We start from the raw sequence: 24126 nt of genomic DNA, 5'->3' as shown, positions 1-24126 counted from the left end.
TATATATATTCTCATTCATCCTTATCCATGGTTGGGAGAGTCTTTAGTTCCTACTATAAGAGCCTTCTTAATATTTCTGAAAGTTCCTCTGATTATATGCCACATCTCCAAAGTACTGTACAGTCTCCAAAGTGCTGTACTCTACCTCTTATTCTGGCTCTCATTACTGGTATTTCCCTCTGGTCCTGGGGCCTTGCCTCTCTGCCTAGTACCCTATTCCATGGTGATGCATTCTGCTAGGACTCCAGAGTGGCACTGTATGCACGATATATGCTGCAGAATCGGCCTTGCTCAAAGTCTGATCATGCCATCTGCTTAAAGCCCTTCCCTGGCTCTCCACTACCTTCAGAATAAAGGTAAGATTCCTTAACAGGCCTCAAAAGCTAGTTTCTTTTCTATCTCTCCCTTTATCTCTAGCTTCATTTCTTACCACTCTGCCAGTGGTTGATACTCCTGCCATGTTGAATTTCTTTCATCTCCTCCAGACATATCTTGGTCTCTTTGAACGCCCAGCTTTTATTTCTGTTCTTCCCTTGAAATCATCTTCCATCATCTCATGAATTCTTCATCATCGTTCGTGTGCTAGCTTCAGTGTCATTCTTTTGAGGCATTTGTCCATGACTCACTCTCAGCTTCTGCTTACAGCTTCTCTCAGTGTGGCATGCAGATCTGTGTTCTTGAGGCTGGTTGACAGGTCAGTCTGAGAAGCTACAGTGCAGCGATCTGGTCTAGAGTTTCCTCTCTCAACTGTGCACACCCTCTCCCTCTGGTCAGCTGTTTTCCACTTGGAATTTCGAAATTAACCTGTTCTATATAGGCTTCTATACAGGGTTCTATTTTATCTCACGGTTTCCAATATGTACATTTATCTTTTAAAATATTTTGTAGAAGGCCCTTTGAGACTGCACACTGCCTAAGTTCATTCTTTTTTTACTGAGGGTGTGCCAGGGACTGTTCTAGCTTATAGAGACACAAAAGATTCATAAATGAGGTTGCTGTTTTTTAAATAAAAACCAGTACACATTATATTATAGATACCCAAAAATACCAGTGAATAAAAGATATTATATTAAAAACATGCTGAATAAACCAACTTTTATTTTACTTTTACAGGGTCTAGATTAGTCGATGGTTTTTAATTTGTGTTGTGTCCTACCTCCTAACAGCCGTGTTAGGCTCTGGGCTTCTGGATATAAATTCCCTAAGCCCCAAGACAAGGAAGAGTTCTGACTCAGATTGTCTTGAGGATTAGTTAAGATAAAGCAAGCAGTATACTTTGTACAGAGACAGCACATATTAAATTCACTAAATGCCAAATTTGTTATTATACTGAAACTTCTCTGAGACTGTTAACCACAGAAGTAGCCAGTAGCATGAAAACTGATTAAAGCTATTTATTGTAGAGAGAATAGAGATGATGTTTCTGGAGGCTCTGACTAAACTAGTGGTAGAGTGTTGAAAAAAAAAACCCACTGGACTAAGCATAAAGAACCTGAGCTCCAGTTGATTTTTGACACTTTGATACTATATGACTGTATGACTTTATGCAATAAAGTCTCTGACTTTATTTTTCTTACCTGTAACATTATAGGAGCTCATATGGTCCCTTCTAGTTTCAGTATATGAGAACTTTGCCATCTCTTTAAAGATTTTCAAACGGGTTTAAAGAATTAAAAAATTATATCTTTACATATCTCCTGTATTTCCTATTTCTACATTTCCTAGCATGATAACAGGACACATTTTCTTGTACACAATTCTTTCTTTGTAAGTAACGTGCCAAAACAACCGTTTAACATTTCAGGAAGAAAAATTTATCATAGCTGTGGGACAAGATATTGAAGGTTTGATGCAGTGCAGACATTTGTGAGTGTCTTTTTTGACTGGTTGGACAGCTTCTTCCCTTCAGAATCAGCCTCTGAATATCAAAGGAGACATCAAAGGTTGTTCTGCTCCTCTTAGAATGCCATTGGTTATTATGGTTTAGATGAAGCACTTAATTTGTTTAAGGTAGTACATTTCAGAGAGAACCCATAGACATTTAAATTCTCTTTGTTGTTTTTGTTAAACTGTAATCTTTCCTAATGTGAGCTGCCTCTTTGCTACTTTGGTCAGCTGAGAAATCTTTTTACTTACTGTTCAAAGGGAAATAGGATTTCTGAATTTTTATTCTAAAAACTTTGAGTTCCAATTCTTTCTTGTTAGTAGATGTGAATCTTCTTTTTATTGCTTAAAAGAACAAGGAAAATTGTATCAATATAGTTAGTGTTTTAGAAAAAATTTTATATAAGGTTTTTTATAATTCATGGATTGTTATTACTTTATGTTAACAATGCTTTGCAATGAGTTAGATGATGGTCACCAGAGCCAGTATTTAGGCAAAAATTATCAAGTGTTTATTATTCTATGAAGAGCTTGAAACTCTAACAGAATATTTTCATTTGAACCACCAAAAATTAAGATGGGTAAACAATTTCCAAGTGCCTATTCTCCTCCATCCTGTTGTCCATATTCCACACTGTTAGCATTCTTATTTTTACCCTGGTTTAGCACTGGATACTAGGAAAAGAAAAGAAAAAAAAAAAGAGAGAGCAAGAGAGTGAGAAAGAGTCTGAGAGATGACGGGATTGACGAGTGAAAGTTCTAAGTGGATGAGTAATAAAGGTTTTATAAGTTCACTGTAGCTCAGTAAATATTTATTGATCATCTTGCTATAAGTTAAGTATATCGTAATCATCTGATGGTACAAATGAATAGGGAGGAAAGCTCCTTCATTATCCAGGAGCTTGCAGACTTGTAAAAGATGGGTAAATGTGTTTTTGACTACTACCAGGCTGATTCTGGCAAGGGCTATTATGAAACAACAAAGATGTATACACAGAGTTGAGAGCAGAGGCTCTGGAAGGAGACAGACCTGGCCAAGCCAAGCTCTCCTCTTTACATTTTGTGTAACCGTGGCCAAGGTATTGACTGTTCTATAGAGCCAATGTCCTCATTTATAAACGGAGATAATGTCTACCTCTAAGGGTCATTTTGAGGATTTCAGGCATAAAGATTATAGCATAGATAACTATATGCATTGGCACAGTGTCAGACATATAGCAAGAGTTGACAAAATGGTAACTAAGTAATAGGAAAATCCAGGGAATGGAGAGATTAAATCCTACTGGGAAATTGTGGATACCCACCTTGGGAAGGTGAGATTTTAATTTGGTGCTAAAGAATGAACAGGTCTCTGCTAGAAGCCCTGGAAAAGAAAGGATTTCTGGGCAGAGGAAGGTGTAGGGTTAGGGTTGCAAAGGACAAAGAAGGAAGATCCAGAGAACTTGGGAGGGATTTGGGTATGTTTGTAGTGGAAGAGCATCTGGATGCTGCTCATAGTCAGAGTTTGGAGACTTTGAGTGCCAGGTAAGAAATTTGGACTTTAATTTTAGTAAAAGCTCCTTATTTGAAGTGATTCTCAGTTTTCAAAGAATTTTCTCACAAGTTAAAAAATAAGTTTTTATAGTCTATGAAATAGGTCAGGAAAATGTTACATGATCTCACTGCATACATGAAGAAATTTATTTTCAAGGAGGTTAAATAAGGAGTTCAAGACTGCAGACCTAGGAAGTAGTAGATTCAGAACCGGGTCTCACATCCTTTGGCCTAGACAAAGTGTCTTGCCCAAGATGCTACCTCGGGTTCCAGTGAGTGCAGCTGAAAGTATTGGTTAAGGGCCCTGGTGAGATCTGTTTTTTAAGAAGGGAGCTATGCTCTGAGTGGATGGCATTGAGGAAAAACACTAGAGTTGGGAAGACCAGTTGGGGCTTTGAGGTAATCAAGGGGAGGGATAACTGGGCCCCAAACTAAAGAAACTCCAGGGCAAATTGAAAAGGGAGCACAAACTAAAGAGCCTTTGTGAAGACAGAATCAACAGGTTGGGAAGACTGATTAGCCATGGAGGGTGAACTTTAAGGAGAAGAAGTTTATGGTCTTGAACGTGACCAGCTAAGAAGGGGGAGTTCATGAACAGAGAATTTGAGGTGTTTTTTATAATTGTTTCCTGTCTCTTCAGGAACAAACCTCCGGGAAGGTGACCAAAATTGAAAAGTAACTAATGACATTTAAATAGTGCCCTAAGTTTACATGGCACATTCAGGTCTTTATCTTATGATTGAATTAAGTAGCTGAGAATATCTGATATAGTGATTATTATTTCTAGTTCTTTGTTCTTCTCATCTATAAAATGGGGAATATAATGATTCCCCGCCCCCCCCCCCGGGCTTATATTGCATGAGTTAATATGTTTAAATCACAACAGTGTCTGGAACATACAAATTGTTTCCCATTATTATTTTTGGTTTTATTATTGTTAAGTTTCAGTTCTGTGAGCTATATATAATGAATGGGCTGACAAGGAAAATCCCACAAGCTAGTTTTACAGGAGTGAGGGGGAGGAGGAAGAGATTTAGAGAACTCAACCCCTGGAGTGAATTTATGAATTCACCTCTGTACAAATTTATGAATTTCAGCCTCTGATCTAGAGTGGGGAAAAGGCAAGATCATTGCTGGCTTATTTTCTATTTTATTATGAGTTGACAAGGAGAAATAGAAACTCTGAAATAAAGATCATTTCTTCAGTCACTGACATTCTAGTCCCTCATTGCTATGGGAAGCTAACTCTTAATTAAGAGTAAATTATTTGGTCCCTTTAGATTCACTTTCTTAAGGAAATAGAATTTTTCATGGAGAGAGGAAGAACTGCCAAGTAAGAGAGAGCCTCATAAATAAAACTTCAAATAACCATCCCAGCATGCTTTCAGGGAACTGGAACATGAGAAATATACCTCAATATAACATTAAAAGAAATCCCCAAAATGACACAAAATTTGTCATTTCAGAGAAGAGGAACCACTTCTAATTTCATGAGCCTTTTGGAGTACTATTCCATTTACTTCCAGCTCTTCCAAGTAAGTTTTTCCACACTGCCACTCTCTTTCCTTTCTTACTACTCTTTATTTTGATCCTCTAAAGAAGTTGCAGGAATATATGATCCAGTAATTCCACTACTGGGTAGTTACCCAAAGAATATGAAAACAATAATTTTAAAAGATATATGCAGCATTACTTACAATAGCCAAGATATGGAAATAACCAAAGATGAATGGATAAAGAGGATATGGCATATATAATGGAATGTTACTCAGACGTAAAAAGGAATGAGATCTTACCATTTGCAAAAACATGAATGGAGCTAGGGAGTATAATACTAAGTGAAATAAGTCAGTCAGAGAAAGACAAGTATCATATGACTTCACTCAAGTGTGGAATTTAAGAAACAAAACAAAGAAAAAAGAGACAAACAAGAAAACAGACTCTTAACTATAGAGAGCAAACTTAGGTTACCAGAGGGAAGATGAATGGGTGGAGATACATGAAATAAGTGAAGCAGATTAAAAGTACACTTATCTTGATAAGCACTTAGTAATGTATAGAATTGTTGAATCACTAGTTTGTATGCCTGAAACTAATATAGCACTGTATATTAATTATACTGAAATTAAAAATAAATAAATTTTAAAAACTTGAAAAAAGATAAAATAAAATTAGATTAAATAAGAGAAAAGGAGGAGGAAGCAGGGAGGAAGAGAGGGGTGGGGGGGGAGATGGAGTTGTTACAGGAATATCCCGAGTTTGGTCTTTGTGATGTTGAGCTGAAAACAATACCTATCAGGGAACCAGAGCTGAGAGGAGGAAGATGTTTAGCAAAGATTCAGCAAATTAGGATCACAGATCATAATGAGACTGAAAATCAAAGGTAGGCTTTTACCTAAAAAAAATGTTTTAATGCAAATATATGCAAAATGTTATTTGTGATGTCAAGGGTTGTGAACTTCCTTAAGCCTATCTTGGGATAGGAGCAGCACCTATTTTGGGAGAGATGGCTCAGGGCTTCCTCCTTGCCAAGCCCACTATTAGGCAGAGGAGAGAGAGAAGAAATAATAAATACAGTGCTTGGAAGTGAATCCCTGCACTGAGACTCAGTTTAGTCTTCCAGATTATTTTCATTTTTTTCCATTCCGTAAATACATGGACAGTCAGTTTTTTAGGAATGTCTGCCAGGTGTTGGTATGATAGCAGGAGATCTGGTATTAGGAGAGAAGGAAAGAACTATAGAGAAAGAAGACTTGTGATCTGAGTGAGCTGGTCGCTTCCTCTTGGTGCCATTTGGGTACATTTAACTGCTATGAAATACATGAGACCACATATATTTTCTAAGTATCAACACAGAAGCTTCTTTTGGAGTTACTGATACACTCTGGTAGTCAGGCCTTACAGAAAGATTTTCCCAGAGAGACCTCATTCAAATGCAAAATTCTGAGGGAGATGGGAAGAAATACTCTGAGGAAAAATTGCATTTAAAAAAGAGTGAAAAAAAATAAAATAAAAGAGTGAAAGGGTGAGGATAAGTAAAAGTGGTGGACAGTAAGGGAAATGGTTATAGGATTTTATGATTAGATGCAACTTATTGTCTCCTCTCTGTCCTTTAATATGTAGTTTATTTGCGTGTAGTTTGCACATAGTAATTACCTCTGGATATAACCAAAGGATTTATGCAAAATTTGACATTGAAAAGAAAGTAAATGATCACATAATTTAAAATTGCGGTCCTGAAGATCATAGAAAAAATAATGACACCGGATGTGAAGTAGGTGGCCACGAAGCTCACCTTTGGTACTTATTAACTGTGACTTTGGAGAAATCACATAACCTCACCTAACCATAATATCCCTCTTTTTTTTTTTTTTTTAAGAATAAGGAATAGGCCTGTTTGGGAGATATTCAATAACATAAAATAACTCTTTTATTCTTCAGAATAGAACTATGAGGTAGATACTATTATTGTCGCCATTTTATAACTGAGAAAAATACAGAGGTGTAGAAAGGTTAAGTAACTTGCCCAAGATCTCCCAGATAGTAGGTAGCAGAGCTGGAGGACAGAAATACAGCTGGTCTGGCCCCAAGGCCATACTCTTAGCTTTGGTCCTTGTTGGTTTTCCAATATGTCCCCATACATGAAGGGCAAGGAGAGATGGAAGAAAGATGCAGGCCACTCCAGATAGACAGGTGGCAAATTTAATCAGCAAGGGAACTCATATATGAGGCTTGTCTTCAGCAGCCATAAAATGAGTAGATCTCTGCACCTGCTGGCCAGAATCTTATGTTTATAGAGTGGTCTTTAACTAGATTCAGTCCTGTATACTGTCTAGATGGTCTCGACAACACATCACTGTCTCGAGTCTATGTCCTTGGAACCATTCCTACTGTGGGAACAATGGGCAGAATGTACTTTCCAAGGATAGAGGAGGGAGTGACTGAGTACAGCTTGTGGGTCAAGTGGCAGTCATGTCCTCTCAAAGACCTCTTCCAATAGTTCCTTACATTTATATTTACAGTTACATTCTGAATTTAATTCAGGTTGAGTGAAACATTTTTCAAGACTAGAGCATATTCCTTTTGAAAGAGTGTTGCATATGTGGCAGATTCTTAACGCTGTTTTTTGAAAAAAATTTTCCTTCCAGTTTCATGTATGTGACTAAGAAGCTGCAATAGATATTTCTGCTCCTATAAGACTATTTTTTAAAAGGACTATTCTGGTCATAAGCTATGTAAGTATGTATATGTTTTTGGACTGTCTGATAAGGAATGTTTTTACTTTTATTTGGTTCAGAGATACATATTTAACAAATTCTTCATTGGAGCCTAGTAACATGGTCCAATAACATGCTATGATAACAATGGATATTTGCCCAACCACTTAAAGTTGCTGAATCGGTAAATGGTCCCACAAACCCACCCATTCTCTTGTGTTATTGGAGTCTCCCAATAAGCCAGTCAGCCAATATAGGTGCTCGGCTTTGTGTGATGTTAATGTATCTCATAAATTCCCTAACAACAGTTATACATAAAAATGTTTTTCTGCTTATTTGTCATGTCAGCCACTAACATAATGTGATTATTTACCAAACATTAAAACATTTGTAGGTGAAGAGACTTATTCCAAGAATGGAATGAAATGGAGACTGGTTTTTAAAAAAGAGGGAGGACCATGTGTCTAGAAAATACCCTCAAGCATCTTGCATAGAGTTAAGGTGTCACTGACTGCTCTACAAGTCTTTGTGTTTGTGTGTGTGTTACTATGATGAAAGTTGTCAAATTTCAATCCATCTGTTCTTTGAATAGTTTGCTTCTCAAAGCCCATTTTACTATCAGTTTTCCGACAAGTTTTGTGGTTGGCATTGCTACTGAAATGTCTTTAAGAACTTAAGTTTAGCCTGAAAATTTGCCAATTATCTTGATCCACCCTAAACGAGGACATTGTGTAAGTGTGAAATTGAAATGATGTTAAATTATTGCATATCTACTATCACAGTAACATTGGACTGATGCCACACATTTATCCCAATTTTTGGATTTGGGCCATTATACTAATAAGTCCATGATATTAATTTTTAAAAATCTAGCCATGACTCCTTCAAAATAGAATTCTTCATCTTTTGTTCAAGCAAAGAATGCCTAGTGACTTCAAAGGGACAATGTAATCGGTCCTAACAGAGATGAGAAGAATGCCCAGATTTGCCTATGAACAATACTCATGACAGCAGTGTCACCTCAGGCTCTGTAGTCCTCCTGCCCAAGACAGCCACAGGATCCCACTGGTCAATGAGATGAAAAAAAGAGAAGAAAAATCTTTCCTTGGGGTCTGCTAAAATAAGCCTTTGTTAGAGTTTTGTCTCAAGCCATTCAAGAATTGGCCTTATTCCAACTGTTTTCATGCAAGAAACAACATTATACAACACATTGAAAATAATTTTCAGAAGGCTGCATGAACAGGATGGTTAAGAGCTTGGGCTTTGGATTTGAAAACTTGGCTCTTGCAATTTCCTAGTGGTGTGATCCTGGACGATGAATTAACTTCTCTAAGCCTCAACCTGCCTGTAAAGGGTGGGATGGTGGGCAATGATACCTACTTCCTAGAGTGTTATGAGGGTAACGTAAAATAGCAAGCGTTTAGCACAACGACGGGAAGGGCATCGTAGCCAGCAGCTGCTACCTTTATCAGCTTCGCCTTTGCCTCATCACCATCATTACTTGCTCTTCTCTCAGCCAGCTACTTCTGGTCTTCCTGCTCAATACATTATGAAGATAGAAATGCTCACCACAAGAATTGTCTGTAAAGTGCCTTGAGATGTCCAGAAAGGCATATCATTCCACTGAGTGGTTATTTACTCCTCAGTTTTTTGTTCTGTGGAGTGATTTTGTTTGTCCTGCAATATTTCTGCCTGTGGATAATGGAAGGGTCTGTGCTACTCTTCAGAGCAAGAGAATCCAGTTTCGTTCATGCCTAACATTTTTTTAAGTCAAGGAAATTTATTTCCTGAGGTCATGTCACAGGAAGTAGACTCAGCCACAACTGTGGAGCTCTCACAGGGAGGCCAGAACTTTATTGACATGTTGGATGAGCCAGGGCACTTATGGGGAAATGTCCTATTACCTTTGTTAGTGTTCACAACAGCGGAGAGCCGTCCCAGAGCAAAGGTGTCAGGGAGCAGATCCTAAGGCACATGCAGGATGCTGATGCCTCTGGTTTCACTGTGAGACTTTGGGGAGGGGGAAGCGTGAATAGGTTATGGAGGGTCCAGCTGCTGAGTCAGATTGAGACAAGCCATGTGGGGTGGAGTTTGGGTCAGCAGGCTGGAGAGGTTTCTGCTTTTTGATCATTATCATTTGGGGCCTCATCAGATGGTCTTGGGGCCACCTGAGCCCCAAAGCTGGGAAATTCTTCTGAGCTGCTCATCTTAGGAGCCTTCTTGCTGCTGTTGGTGATCCAGGGAGCTTCCCATACCACAAAGCCCTTGGGTGGCACCTTGGACTCTTCATGGACTGGTGGCTTCATGTACATCTGCAGCGTCTCGTTGTTGACCACATCAGCCAGGTATCCCTCCACTAGTTTGAAGATATGGGGGATGGCTTCCTCCACATTCTCTGGGAGCCCCATCATGGTGCTGCAGTCTTGCCTAACATTTTTGCAAGGTCAGTAGAAATGACATTTGAAACCTTGTCTAGGTATTTGTTGGATAGTTTTAATAATCTTAACAATGTTATATTTTGGTTTTGTACTTTGAGGAAAGAACAGTGACATTCTATTCAAGGTGTGGAGAAGAGTGGCAAATAGAAATTAATAGCTATTTTTGCAAAAGATACATTTAATTATGTCACCATTTGTCCATAAAAGTTATAGAAGTATTAGGTCAGAGGATATGTTGACCAATGAGTCTGATTTAGTGATAAGGCTTTCATAGAAATTGGTGACATTATTGGTTTGGTTGTGGGGCTATTTAAATATTCTATTATGTGGTATATATACCACAGGGTATTTCTATTTATTTATTATTTTTATCGAGGTAAAATTGGCATATAACATTGTATAAGCTTCAGGTATACAACATTATAATTTGACAATTGTATGTACTACAGAGTGATCACCACCAAATGTCTAGTTGCCATCCATATGGTATTTATACGGGAAGCTGTATAAATAATGCTAATTATTTGGGGGATACATTTGTTCCTTTGCATTTAACCTCACCTTGAGGTCTACTTTAAAAAAAATGGAATTCAAGAGTTCCATTTATGGGGTAAATTTTGATGGGTATTTATTGATTATCACCATGCTATCAATGATGATTGTAACAATAATCATGAAGAATGTATTTAGAAGCATCCAATAAACTCTTTTATGTGCTTTCAAAACCTCGAAAATCAATTCTGAACAGCATATGGAGAGCTAGAGGCAATTATTTGAAAGTGAGACAAAAGCAGGGTAGGATTTCATTTGAGAAAGTAAAACATTAATGAATATCAACATCTTAATTTCTACACCATTGAAACTGGTTATAGTGGTATCTAATACAAATTATATGATGTCATGTTTAATAAGATGCTCACACTTCAAATTATGTCCCTTTTATTGTAAAACATGTCAACAGTAATAATTTCTGACGTTTATTTTAGCTACTTTAGATTGATTGAAATGATAAGTTTTCTAGTATGTCATCAAAAGTTACTTACAAATTAGATCTTTAACAAAAGCCCCCAACAGTGTTATGCCAACCCTCTCTACCCCTGATCTATTTGATAGGCCAACTTCTATTGCATGTGACTTGGTGGAAGCAGAGAGGAATAGTGACGTAGATGATAGAGAGTTCCAGGCTAATGAGATAAAAATGGAAAGTGCTGCATACTGTGGCTAGTCTAGAGTTAGTGTTCCATCTATGAGAGTTTTTATTGTTACTTATTACTGTTATAATTATAATATTTTTGTTTCTAAAGCTATGATAAATCTCCTCCTTGTAAAGCACATTCTCTTTCTCTTTCTCTTTCTCTCTCTCATACACACACATACACTCACAAGAGAGAAAATTGCCATATCTGGATCTTGTTTTCTGATTATATTCTCTGATTCTTAAGCAACTTTCTAGGGGAAAAAAAAACGTTAATGAGCATTATATTCTATTTTTATCTCCTTAACATTTACTATCCTATGTGTGGGTTATATTCCATAATAGTAAGATATTCCAGTAGCATGTTTATTATTCTACATATGAATTATATATGTTTATATATATATATACATAAATATGTATATCCTTTAAAAATATCATTCCTTTAATGTACTGTTGGATTTAGTTTGCTAGTATTTTATTGAAAATTTTTGCATTCATGTTTATTGGGGATATTGGCCTGTTGTTCTCTTTTTTAGTGGAGTCCTTATCAGGTTTTGGTATAAGGGAAATGCATGCCTCATCAAATTAATTTAGATGTTTTATTTCCTTTTTTATGTTTTGGAATGGTTTGAGAAGAATAGGTATTAACTCTTCTTTAAATCTTTGTAGAATTCACCTGAGAAGCCATCTGGCCCTGGACTTTTGTTTGGTGGGTTTCAGTTTCTTTGCTGGCTACTGTCTGTTCATCTTTTCTATTTCTTGTTTCAGTTTTGGTAGTTTTTGTTTTTCTAGGAATTTATCCATTTCTCCCATGTTGTCCATTTTGTTGGCATGTAGATTTTCATCATATTCTCTCACAATTGTTTGTATTTCTGTGGTGTTCGTTGTTTTCTCTTTCATTTGTGATTTTTTTTTTTTTTTGAATTTGGGTACTTCCTCTTTTCTTTTTGATAAGTCTTCCCAGAATTTTATCAATTTTATTAATTTTTTCAAAGAACCAGTTTGTTTCATTGATCCATTCTATTATTTTTAAAAATTTCTATATCATTTGTTTCTGCTTTAATCTTTATTATTTCCTTCCTTCTGCTAGATTTAGGCTTTGTTGTTCTTTCTCTAGCTCCTTCAGGTGTAAGATTAGGTTGTTTTTGAGATTCTCTTGCTTCTTAAGGTAGGCCTGTATTGCTCCATACTTCTCTCTTAGAACTGCTTTTACTGCATCCCAAAGGCTTTGGAACATTGTGTTTTTTCATTTGTTTCCATGTATTTTTTAATATCTTCTTTGATTTCCTAGTTGACTCATTCATTGTTAAGTAGCAAGTTGTGTAACCTCCATGTATTTGTGATCTTTCCAATATTTTTCATATTGTTGACTAATAGCTTCATAGAGCTGTGGTCAGAAAATATGCATGGTATGATCCTAATCTTTTTGTATTTGTTGAGGACTGATTTGTGACCTATTCTGGAGTATGTCCCATGTGCACTTGAAAAGAATGTGTATTCTGCTGTTTTGGGTTGGACTGTTCTGAATATATCTGTTAAATCCATCTGGTCCAGTGTGTCACTAAAAACCATTATTTCCTTGTTGATTTTTTGTTTAGATGATCTGTCCATTGATGTAAGAGGGGTATTAAAGTCTCCTGCTATTATTGTATTATTATCAATTAGTTCCTTTGTGTTTGTTACTGATTGTTTTATGTATTTGGGTGCTCCCGTGTTGGGTGCATAAATATTTGCAGTTGAGCTTCTTGTTGGGTTGTCCCCTTTATTATGATATACTGCCCTTCCTTATCTCTTGTTACAGTCTTTGTTTTAAACTCTGTCTTGTCAAATATAAATATTGCTACTCCAGCTTTCTTTTGACATCCATTTGCATGATAAATGTTTCTCTGTCCCCTCACTTTCAAACAGGTGTCTTTAGGTCTAAAATGAGTCACTTGTAGGCAGCATACAGATAGGTCTTTTTTAATTTAATCATTTGACACTGTGTCAAATGATTGCAGTGCTTAATCCATTTACATTCAGAGTGATTATTGATAGATATATGTTTAGTGCCATTTTATTACTAGTTTTACTGTTGTTTCTATACATTTTCTCTGTTCTTTTCTTTGTCACTTCTGATTTTTGCTTTCCACTCAGAGAGTCCCCTTCAATAATTCTTATAGGACTGGTTTAGTGGTTATGAACTCTTTAATTTTTATTTGTCTGGGAGATTCTATTTGGAATGATAGACTTGCTGGGTAGGGTATTCTTGGCTGCAGATTTTTCCCATTCAGCACATTGAATATATCATGCCACTTTCTTCTGGCTTGCTAAGTTTCTGTTGATAAATCTGCAGCTAGCCTCATAGGTCTTCCCTTATAAGTTAAGGACTTCTTTTGTCTTGCTGCTTTTAAGATTTTTCTTTATTGCTATATTTTGTAAAGTTAATTACAATATGACTTGGTATTGGACTGCTTTTGTTGATTTTGATAGTAGTTCTCTGTGCCTCCTGGATCTGGATGTCTCTTTTCTTCTCCATATTAGGTAAGTTTTCAGCTATTATTTCCTCAAATAAATTTTCTGCCTCCCTTTCTCTTCTTCTTCTCCTATAATATGAATATTACTACATTTGATGGTGTCACTCAGTTCCCCAAATCTATGCGAATGTTCCATATTCTTCTTTCTCTATTTTGTTCAGCCTCATTATTTTCCATTATTTTGTCTTCTGTATCACTTATTCATTCATCTTCATCTTTTAGCCTCGTGTTCATTGCATCAAGTCAGTTTCCAATCTCAGTTATTGTATTTTTCTTTTGTAATTTATTTTTTTAAATATTCTTTTATCTCTGTGGTAAGAGTCTCCCTGAAGTCTTCCATTCTTTTCTTAAGCCTAGTGAGTATCCTTATGATTTTTGCTTCAAATTCTCTATCAGGCATAATCCTTATATACATTTCGATTAACTCTCTGGATGTGACCTTATCTTGTTCTTTCATTTGGGATGAATTCCTCCATCTTGACATTTTGTCTAAGTGTCTGCCTTCTTCTCTGTGTTAGAAAAGCCCACTATGTTTCCTGTTCCAGAGAGTAATAGCTTTATGAAGAAGAGATCATATAATGTCTGGGGCCTAGTGTGTCAGGGAGTGCTTCTGGTGGTGTGTGCCACATGAACTCTGCTATCATTTGGGTTACTCTATCTTTCAGGCCAGTCATCTGCACAGGTTCTCCTTGCCTGTAGTGGGCAGTGTTTGATTCTTGGACAGGTTGCGGCAAGTTTTGGTTAAGTGTGCTCTGGTCTGTCTGTTAAAAGAGACCTTATAATACTTCCACTAGAACTGAAGCCTTGCAGAACTCTCTGGTAGGGAAACATGATATGGGCATGGGTTTCTGCTGGTCTTCTGGGGAAAGGGCCCACCGTGCTGGGCCTGAGGGATGTAGGACTTGGTTTAAGAAGGTTAGACAGCCAGTGTGGACACTGTGCTGCTTCGTGTAGGTAGATCTGTGTTTATGCTGAGAGGTGGGGAAAGGAAATGGCACCAGCGAGCTCCTTTGTCCCCAGAGACGCATCTCTATGATTGCTATCTCTCAAGGAAGCATTCCAAGAAGAGTGAAGAATCTTCCCACTAGGTGTCCCAGTCATTTTCAGATTGGTGTTTCTACACTGTCTCCAGATTGTTTGCTTACCTTCTCTCCAGGAGCAGGACAGCCCCCTCTGGGCTCTATCCCAGTCAAGCCCACTGACCTTTAAAACTCTAATCTTTAAGCTCTGCTGGCTTAAGACCTCATGAAAATCATCCTGTTCTCATTTTCCTAGCCAATGGCTTTGGGAAAATGTTTGCCTTGTGTGTTCCCCTGTGTGCTCCTCTCTCTCTCTCTCATCTTTCTCTGAGACCATGATGCCTTCCTCCCCTCCACAGCACCTGTAATCCATTTCTTCTCTAAACTCAACCTATGGAATGGGAGAAGATATTTGCAAATGTATTATCAGATAATGGGCTAGTATCTAAAATCTATAAAGAACTTCTCAAACTCAATACCCAAAAAACAAAGAATCCAGTCAAGAAAGGGGCAAAAGACATGAACAGACATTTCTCCAAAGAAAATGTACAAATGGCCAACAGACACATGAAAAAATGCTCAACATCACGCAAGATCAGGGATATACAAATCAAACCCACAATGAGCTACTACTATCCCACATCAGTGAGAGTGGCCAAAATTAACAAGTCAGGAAATGACAGATGTTGGTGAGGATGTGGAGAAAGGGGAACCGTCTTGTACTGTTGGTAGGAATACAAACTGATACAACCACTCTGGAAAACAGTATGGAGAGTCCCCAAAAAAGTTAAAAATAGAACTACCCTTTGATCGAGCAATTGCTCTACTAGGTATTTATCCAAAGGATACACACATAGTGATTTGAAAGGGACATGCACGCCCAATATTTATAGCAGCAATGTCCACAGTAGCCAAACTATGGAAAGAGCCCAGATTCCATTGTCAGATGAATAGATAAGGAAGATGGAATATTACTCAGTCATCAAAGAATAAAATATTGCCATTTGCAATGATGTGGATAGAGCTAGAGGGTATTATGCTAACCGAAACAAGTCAGTCAGAAAAAGACAAATATCATATGATTTCACTCATGTGGAATTTAAGAAACAAAACAAATGAACATAGGGGAAGGGAAGGAAAAATAAAATAAGATGAAGTCAGAGAGGGAGACAAACCATAAGATCCCTCTTTTTTTTTTTTTTAATTTTTTTTATTGGAGTTCAATTTGCCAACATTTAGCATAACACCCAGTGCTCATCCTGCCAAGTGCCCCCCTCAGTGCCCAAGAGACTCTTAATCACAGGAAACAAACAGGTTGCTGGAGGGAAGGTTGACGGGGGGGATGGGGTAATTGGGTGAGGGGCATTAACGAGGACACCACTTAATGAGCACTAGGTGTTATATGCAACCGAAGCACTAAACTCTACCTCTGAAACTAAAAACAAATAGATAAATAAATAACATTTAAACAATAATAAACTTTTTCACTTAAAAAATTCCACTTTGTTTGCATTTTTATGTTCTTTGGTACACTGATTATTCTCAAATTGAATATCATGGTTTTATCCCTGGTTTGTAGATTTCTTTCTTTGTCAATGTCTGTGTACCTTTGATGTGTTTTCATTTGTTCTGTTATTGTCTTTTCAATATCACAGACTCTTCATTCTTGATATCAGTTCTGCTACTATTGGTCTCCTTTGCTGCTTGACTGCTTTTAAAGAACTTATAGATTTCATACAGCTTTTAATAGTATCTTTGCACCTTGTTTTAGTACGAATTGTCTCCTCTTTTAAAATAGTGGGAGGCAATTACTATATAATCATGTAAGCCATTTTAGATGATGGTTGTTTTGTCTAGCTTCCTGTCTTTTTAGTAGTTGCCCTAATAAAACTTAGCTTTTCGAAAATCTTATTTCTCTTCTATGTATAACTCATTGATATTTGCTCTTACATTTTCCTTTCTGTAAATAATATCTTCTTGTGAGGTTTTCTCTGAGTTTCCTTCCTTTTTGGATTCTCTTTTTCTAGTATATGTGCTGCTGAAGCAAGTACAAGGATTCTCTTTTTCTAAATTTAGCTAAGAAGTCATTTGTTTTTCAGTCTTTCCCAGAAGTTTCTTTCTTTCGCTCTATCTGTATGAAGATCAATAAACCCCAAGACATTGTGGTATGTTATGTAAAAAAGCAGAGAATGCTTGTCACCCCCAACTAATCTTTCTGTCATCTTCATCTTAAATGCATTTATATAGTAGCCCTAGAATAATACTTTTCACTATATTACTTAATCTAAAAGGACAAGATAAAAATAGTGGCAATAGTACTTGTGACAATTTGTCAGCGATTAAAAAGCATGCAATGCTTTTTAGAATGATTTCTCAATCATTACTTATTTTGTACTGTTACAAAGCTCTTGTATGGCAGGTGGGATGGAAAAATTGTCCAAATTTACAAATGAGTAAACTTAGTTTCGGGGAGGTTCAGTGACTTGCTCTTGGTCACTCAGCATGGCCAGGCCATGAACTTATATATATTTTGTCTGTAAAGCTTGAAATCTTTCTATTACAGCATCCTAATTCCTGAGTTAATGCTAAGACCTTCAACTAAGCAGAAAAAGATTATTTTAGAATTTTTTATTTAAATTGCAATTATTATGCAGTGTAATATTAGTTTCAGGTGCACAATATAGTGATTCAACACTTCCATACAACGCCCAGTGATTATAGTGATTCAACACTTCCATACAACACCCAGTGATCATCACAACTATACTCCTTACTCCCAATCACCTATTTAACCCATTCCCAACCCATCTACCCTCTGGTAATCATCAGTTTGTTCTCTATAGTAAATATCTGTTTCATTAGTTGCCTCTCTTATTTTTCCCCTTGCTCATTTGTTTTGTTTCTTAAATTCCACATATGAGTGAAATCATATGGTATTTTTCTTTCTTCTCTGACTTATCTCCCTTAGCATACTTTGTAGCTCCATCCATATTGTTGCAAATGCCAAGATATCATATGTTTTTATGGTTGAGTAATATTATATACTGTATCTTCCTGTCTTTTTCTTAGATCTAGGTTTAGGTTTTGTGTTAAGGTTAGGGTTAGTATTAGCATTAGCAGTTAGGCATTTGGGGTTCATAGTTTAGGGTTCTGGTTAGGCTTAGGGTTAGATTTGGGTCTCCTGCAATCCAGCGATCTCTCTAGAGAACAACCCTAGACTTCTAAGCAGAAAAAATTTTATCTTAGTCCAATAAGAGATAATGTTAGTCCAATGGGGTTTATTCTGATGCACGGAAGTCATGCTGAGCTGATAATTTATCATGTTCTCCATGAGTGAGATACTCTGAAGATCAGCATCATAAGCCCTACAAAAAAAGAGCTAACAACATGGTTTAGAAGTAGTTAATGGAACCCAAAGTTTGGATGCCTTTAGGGGCTTGACTTCTTAATTTTGATCAGTTGGCCTGTCAAATCACACAGGAGACCATTATAATCAGGAACCATTATTCAAATATGCTAGTGACAAGAACCCTTTGATCTTTCACATTTCTATTTTATCTCAAGTGGCCAATTGTAGGCTGTCAGCACTTCTGTGTGCTTGATCAATAACTTTTCCAACTGGCAGTGAATAGAGTGTGCTGATCAATTGAATGATATGACATTGAATCCTAAATGTGTTTATTTCAAGTTGTGTAGAAAGCTGTAATTAAAAGTTAGAGGATAGAGGAGTCATTGTATTTTGATTGGGAGGAAAATGAAAGGCAGCCAATGCATTAGCAACCTATAAGGAGTGAGTGCAATCCTTGAACAATTTCTTCCTGCCTACCTCACTGGGGCCTGTGGTTTTTGATCATTCAACTCCAGAATTTGACCACTTATCTCCAACTCCAGTGCCACCATTTTGGTTAAAGCTCACCTGGGCTACTGCAGATAGTCTCCTAACAAATCTCCCTGCCCTGTGGTTTTGCACCTCTTCAGAATCATTGTCCACATTGCTGGTACTGGATCTTCATAATTATCTTAAAATAGTAAGTGTTTCCCTGTAGCCTTTAGGGTGGGGCTAATACTCCTTGGTAGGGCATATGATTATTGCCTGGCCCTACCTGACCTCTTGATGCCTCCCCTGCCCTTCTTCAATAATAAACACTCTCCACCCTAAATTGCTCTCAGTTCTTTCAATACACCAAGTTCTATTTGCTCAAAGCTTTTTCACAAGCTTCTTCCTTTTCCTGGAATGCCCTTTCCTTGATCCTTGGCTACCGCTGCTTCTATATTGCTTCTAACACTTCTTGCCTGAACTTTCCTATCTGCAGTGTTATGTCTAATATCCCAACACTCTGTATTTACTTCTATTTTATTGTACTAGACAGTATTGTTATTTTTCTAATAGTTCTTCACTTTGATGTGAGGTCTTTGAGGACTGGGACCATGTCTTCCTTTATATCTCCAACAGATTATATGGTATTGAATCTAGACTAGACCTACGGTATGTGCTTTTTCCCAGCTTCATTGAAATATAATTGATCAAAAAGTTATGTGTATTTAAAGTGTACAGTGTGATGATTTGATAGACATTGTGAATAATTACCACAGTCAGGTTAATTAACACATTCATCACCTCGTATAGTTATTTTTTTACGGTACAAACACTTAAGATCTACACTTTTAGCAAACTCGAGTATACAGTACAATATTATTCACAACAGTCACCATATTGTACATTATTAGATCCCCAGAACTTATCTTAAAACTGAAAGTTTGTACCCTTTGACCAACACCTTTTCATTTCACACACTGCCTAGCCCCTGATAACTTCTAATAATCCCTATTCTACTCTGTTTCTATGAGCTTGACTTTTTTTTTTTTTTAAGATTCCACATGTAAGTTAGATCATATACAATTTTTCTTCTTTGTCTGGCTTATTTCCTTTAGCAAAATATCCTTCATGTTCATCCATGCACATCCATGGCACAATTTCCTTCTTTTTAAATGAATAAATAATATTCCAATATTCTATTATCTATATCTATCTATCTATCTATAGATATACATCTTTTTTATCCACTTATCCTTTGATGGACACTTAGGTTGTTTCCACATGTTGACTGTTATGAAGAATGCTGCAATGAGCGTAGGAGTGCAGATATCTTTTTGAGATACTGATTTCATTTCCCTGGATATGTAACCAGAAGTATGATCGCTGGAAGATAGTAGCTGAGGGGTGTCATGTATGGCCCTTATTATGTTGAGGTAAATTCCTTCCATATCTAATTTGTTGACAATTTTATCATGAAAGGATGCTGATTTTTGTCAAGTACTTTTTCTGTATCTATTAAGATGGACAGCTGAATTTTATCCTTTATTCTATTTGTTAATGTATGTATCACTGTTATTAATATCTGCATGTCAAATCATCCTTGCATCCTTGCATCCTTGCAACTTCAGTGTGTTGTTGAATTCAGTTTGCTAGTACTTCATTGAGGATTTTTTAAATCTATGTTCATTAGGGATATTGGTAGTTTTCTCATAGTATCCTCATTGATATCAGGATAATGCTGGCCTTGTAAAATGAATTTGGGAATGTTTTTTCCTCCTCAGGTTTTTGGAAGAACTTAACAAGAATTGGTATTAATTCTTTTTCAAATGTTTGGTAGAATTCATCAGGAAGCCATCTAGTCCTGGGCTTTTCTCTGTTAGGAGATTTTTGAATACTGACTCAATCCCCTTACTCATTATTTGATCTTTCCACATTTTCTATTCATGATTCATCTTGGTTAGTTTTATGTTTCTAGTAATTAATTCATTTCTTTTAAATTATCCAATGTTTTAGGCATTGCCATTTTTTTTTAAAGATTTTATTTACTTATTCGTGAGAGACACACAGAGAGAGGCAGAGACACAGGCAGAAGGAGAAGCAGGCTCCATGCAGAAAGCCTGATGTGGGATTCGATCCCGGGACCCCAGGATCATGCCCTGGGCCAAAGACAGACACCTAACTGCTGAGCCACCCAGGCATCCCTAGGCATTGCCATTTTTTAAAAAGTTCTTTAACCACTTCTGCCAGAGGTGACTTCTTGTTGGTTGATTTTTTTTTTTTTTTTTTTTTTTTTTTTCTGAAAACCACTTGCTTCCTTTGTTTCCTGGCCTTTCCCTCTTACCCCCATTTCCTTCCTCTGTGTTTATTCTCAAATTCCTACGAGTTTCTTACCAAGTCAGTCATCTTATAAATGCTCTCTTTGGTTAGCTCCATACCATATAGGCTATTCCAGGCTACACCATCTTTAAAATCAATGCTGCTTATTATTATTTTGATTAGATTAGGCTACAGTGAGGCTATACTGAGGTATCAAGTAACCCTGAAATCTCAGTGGCATAACACATAAAGATTTCTATCTTGTTCACAAAAGGTCTGCTTTGGATCATCAGGGCAATTCTTGTCTAAGCAGTGACCTGCATGGGATTACTGCTTTACTTCTGAAATAGGTGGCTTTGGGATCACTATCACAAGAAGGTATAAGGAGAGGTCTCAAATCAGTTCATCTTTAAAAAACTTGTTCTAATATATTTCAGTCATATAAAACAATCATTAGTTCAATTTTGCTTCAATTGTATTCCCCTACTCACCCTGCCTGCTCTTACTGGACTATTTTGAAAATGATGCCAGGAATTTCCTCTGTAAATGTTTAAGTATATACCTTTAAAAGATTTAGATTCATTGTTTTTTTTTTTTAATTTTTTGTGTTTTTATTTTAGAGAGAGATTGAGAGAGAGCAAGCACAAGCAGAAGGGGCAGAGAAAGAGGGAGAATTTCACTTAACTTAACTCCAAGTTAAGTGTGGAGCCTCATGTGAGGCTTGATTTTACCACCCTGAGAGCACAATATGAGCCAAAACCAAGAGTGGGTCATGATTGTGCAACCCAGGCACTCCGAAGGATATAGATTCTTTCTAAAAGCACCATCACATCACCATTATCACACCTAAAAGATGACACAGTTTTCTAATATCATCAAATATTCAGTTAGCCCCACCAATCCTTAGATATTTCAGCCAGAAAGAGACACATTACTTTACTGCTCACATCTGTTGGTGAGAACTAGTCACATGACTCTAACTAAATGCTAAGATTCTGGGAAAAGCAGTTTTTTTGTGTACTCAGGAAAAGCATTACAAAGCAGGACTTGGTGAACACAACCTAACATTAGATAAATTCCCAGCTTACTTTGTTTCTTTTCAAACATTTTTCCCCTTTGTATTTATATATCAGTAAAAGTTATCAGGCCTACTGATCAATGCACTGTCATTAACTTCTTGAACAGGACATCTCAGAATTTTGGGACAGACACACAGACACACTTTTTTACTTAGCCCATAAATTTCATAAAGGGCCAATTAAAGTCTTAACCTCTTTTGGAGAGAGGTTTTTCTGACATAAAACTGGCAATGACTTTCATTTCCTAATTGTTTAAATATACTGTGATTTGTACTAGATTGTGAATTACTTTGATCAGAGTGCTTTTCTTTTCAAAGCCCAGGCAGGCAGGATCTTGCCCCTGAACAAGTAGGTGCTATGCCTGGTGATTCTGCAGCATGAACCATACCTGGAGGAGTAAGTTGAGGCACAGGTGATATGGTAAGAGGTCTAGGGTGAACATATACTATGAAGGAATGCAAGTTTTGAAGTCAAGAGGAGCAGCTATTAATTCACAGAAATGGTATCAGTACGTTAGGTGGGAGATGTATGCTCATTGACAAACCTATCTACTACTCAGTTTTTCCTATATTTCTAGGGGTAACAGCCACAGTGATGGCATACTTTTTATTCCATGAACATTTCTTAGCATATTTATTGGCTTTGACTATTTTAAATAATTTGGCTTACCTGGCTCACAGCTAGATCCTCTATCCCTTATGGGATGAAGGAATGCCAGTGCCTGTGATACCCTTAGCAGCAAGACAGGAGTGAGACCTGTTGAGGTACCTTCTGAAGCAATATCATCCACCTGAGAGTCCATGCTGCATCAGAATTTTGATAGAAACTTAAAATTCCATGTCCCATCCCTTGTCCAGTTTTTTTTTTTGTCTTAAAATATAGTATTACAGAAGTCTATACACTCGTAGATTTCCTTGAGAGTTCTTGAACTTATGCAATGGAATGAGAAGTGTGACTTTCTAGTTAATTTAAGTGTAATTTCATATAAAATAAGATATAAACTCTCTAGGGAGCTGGCAAATCCCCTTTGGTTGACCCAGTCTGTCTCACCTTCTGCTTTTGTCAGCCTGGTTCTCTAGTACTCCCCAAATGTGCCCTACATTTGGTGCTCTGGCCCTGAAAGCCTAAAGAGTTGAAGATGCTTTTGTACAGCAATATGCTCATATTAGTTTTATTTCTCTACATCTTGCCTGTCATTCTTCAATATTTAGCTATTTAGTCACTTTTTTCCTAATTAAGAAAGGTTAGGTCTCATATGTCCAAAGTCCTATATCTCTCCAACCCCAGCAGGAATTTCTATAGGAGCAAGTGCTAGAACAAAAGTTTTCACCAAAAACGAAGTAAGTAGAGGAAAAAGCAATACAGCAAGACTGATGTTGATTTGAGGACTCTTGAGAAAAAGCAATACAGCAAGACTGATGTTGATTTGAGGACTCTTGAGAAGGAGGTGCCAACCAACTACTGAGCATAGAGTCAGTAATGATGAACTCAGAAGATGAGAGCAAGGTGTATGTGAATGGACAATGGTGATGGAGTTGAGGGCTGTGGTGATTGTCTAGAACAAGCTCTAAAGTTCCTAGCTTGACTTTAGGAGCTGGAAGGAACTTGATTAGTGGGTAGGTTGGCCAAGTGCAAAGACCAGGTAGAAGAGACACGGTGCACTCTGCAGCCTTCGTCTCTGGTTTGGGTGTTCTCTAATTGGCCAACTCATGTTCTGCTCAGCTTACTTTAAATGGTGGGAAGTTTGGGTTTTATTTCTACTTTTGTTGTGATAAAAAACTTAGAATTTAACTGCTATCTGAAAATGAAGATGTTTCCTCCATGACCCAGCAAAATGGTGCTGTGACACTTCCTGAGCTTGACCATCCAATAGCATGTCCTGGCCAGAGCCACTTACATTTGTCCTTTCCACTGTCTAGCCACTGTAGGGTAGAGATTGGTTCTCAAACCTTCTTGGGCATCAAGGACATTAAGGAACATGTTGAAAGTACCAATTCTGGGTATTATGCCCAGAGATTCTGATTTAATATCCTGAGTGGGTTTGAATTTGGGAACTGATGCCATAGATTCACATGTCACTCATTCTGTCAGAGTAGTGACATTTATATT

At 37.1% G+C, this 24126-nt stretch overlaps 1 long non-coding RNA gene across 1 annotated transcript in view; it reads left to right on the top strand.

Annotated features, from left to right (window-relative positions):
* The first annotated feature begins 2924 nt into the window (after positions 1 to 2924).
* The window catches only part of LOC111092883, a 91605-nt gene continuing 70403 nt past the window's right edge, over positions 2925 to 24126 (top strand). The window contains exons 1-2 of the long non-coding RNA XR_005379647.1: positions 2925 to 3408; positions 4884 to 4952. This is a non-coding gene — a long non-coding RNA (uncharacterized LOC111092883). The remainder of the gene's footprint in view (positions 3409 to 4883; positions 4953 to 24126) is intronic.

The sequence above is a fragment of the Canis lupus genome, chromosome 27 (assembly GCF_011100685.1).
Source record: "Canis lupus familiaris isolate Mischka breed German Shepherd chromosome 27, alternate assembly UU_Cfam_GSD_1.0, whole genome shotgun sequence".
Lineage (NCBI taxonomy): Eukaryota > Metazoa > Chordata > Mammalia > Carnivora > Canidae > Canis > Canis lupus.
Note: the sequence above shows the minus strand (reverse complement) of the source record. Positions and strands in the feature narration are given on the sequence as shown.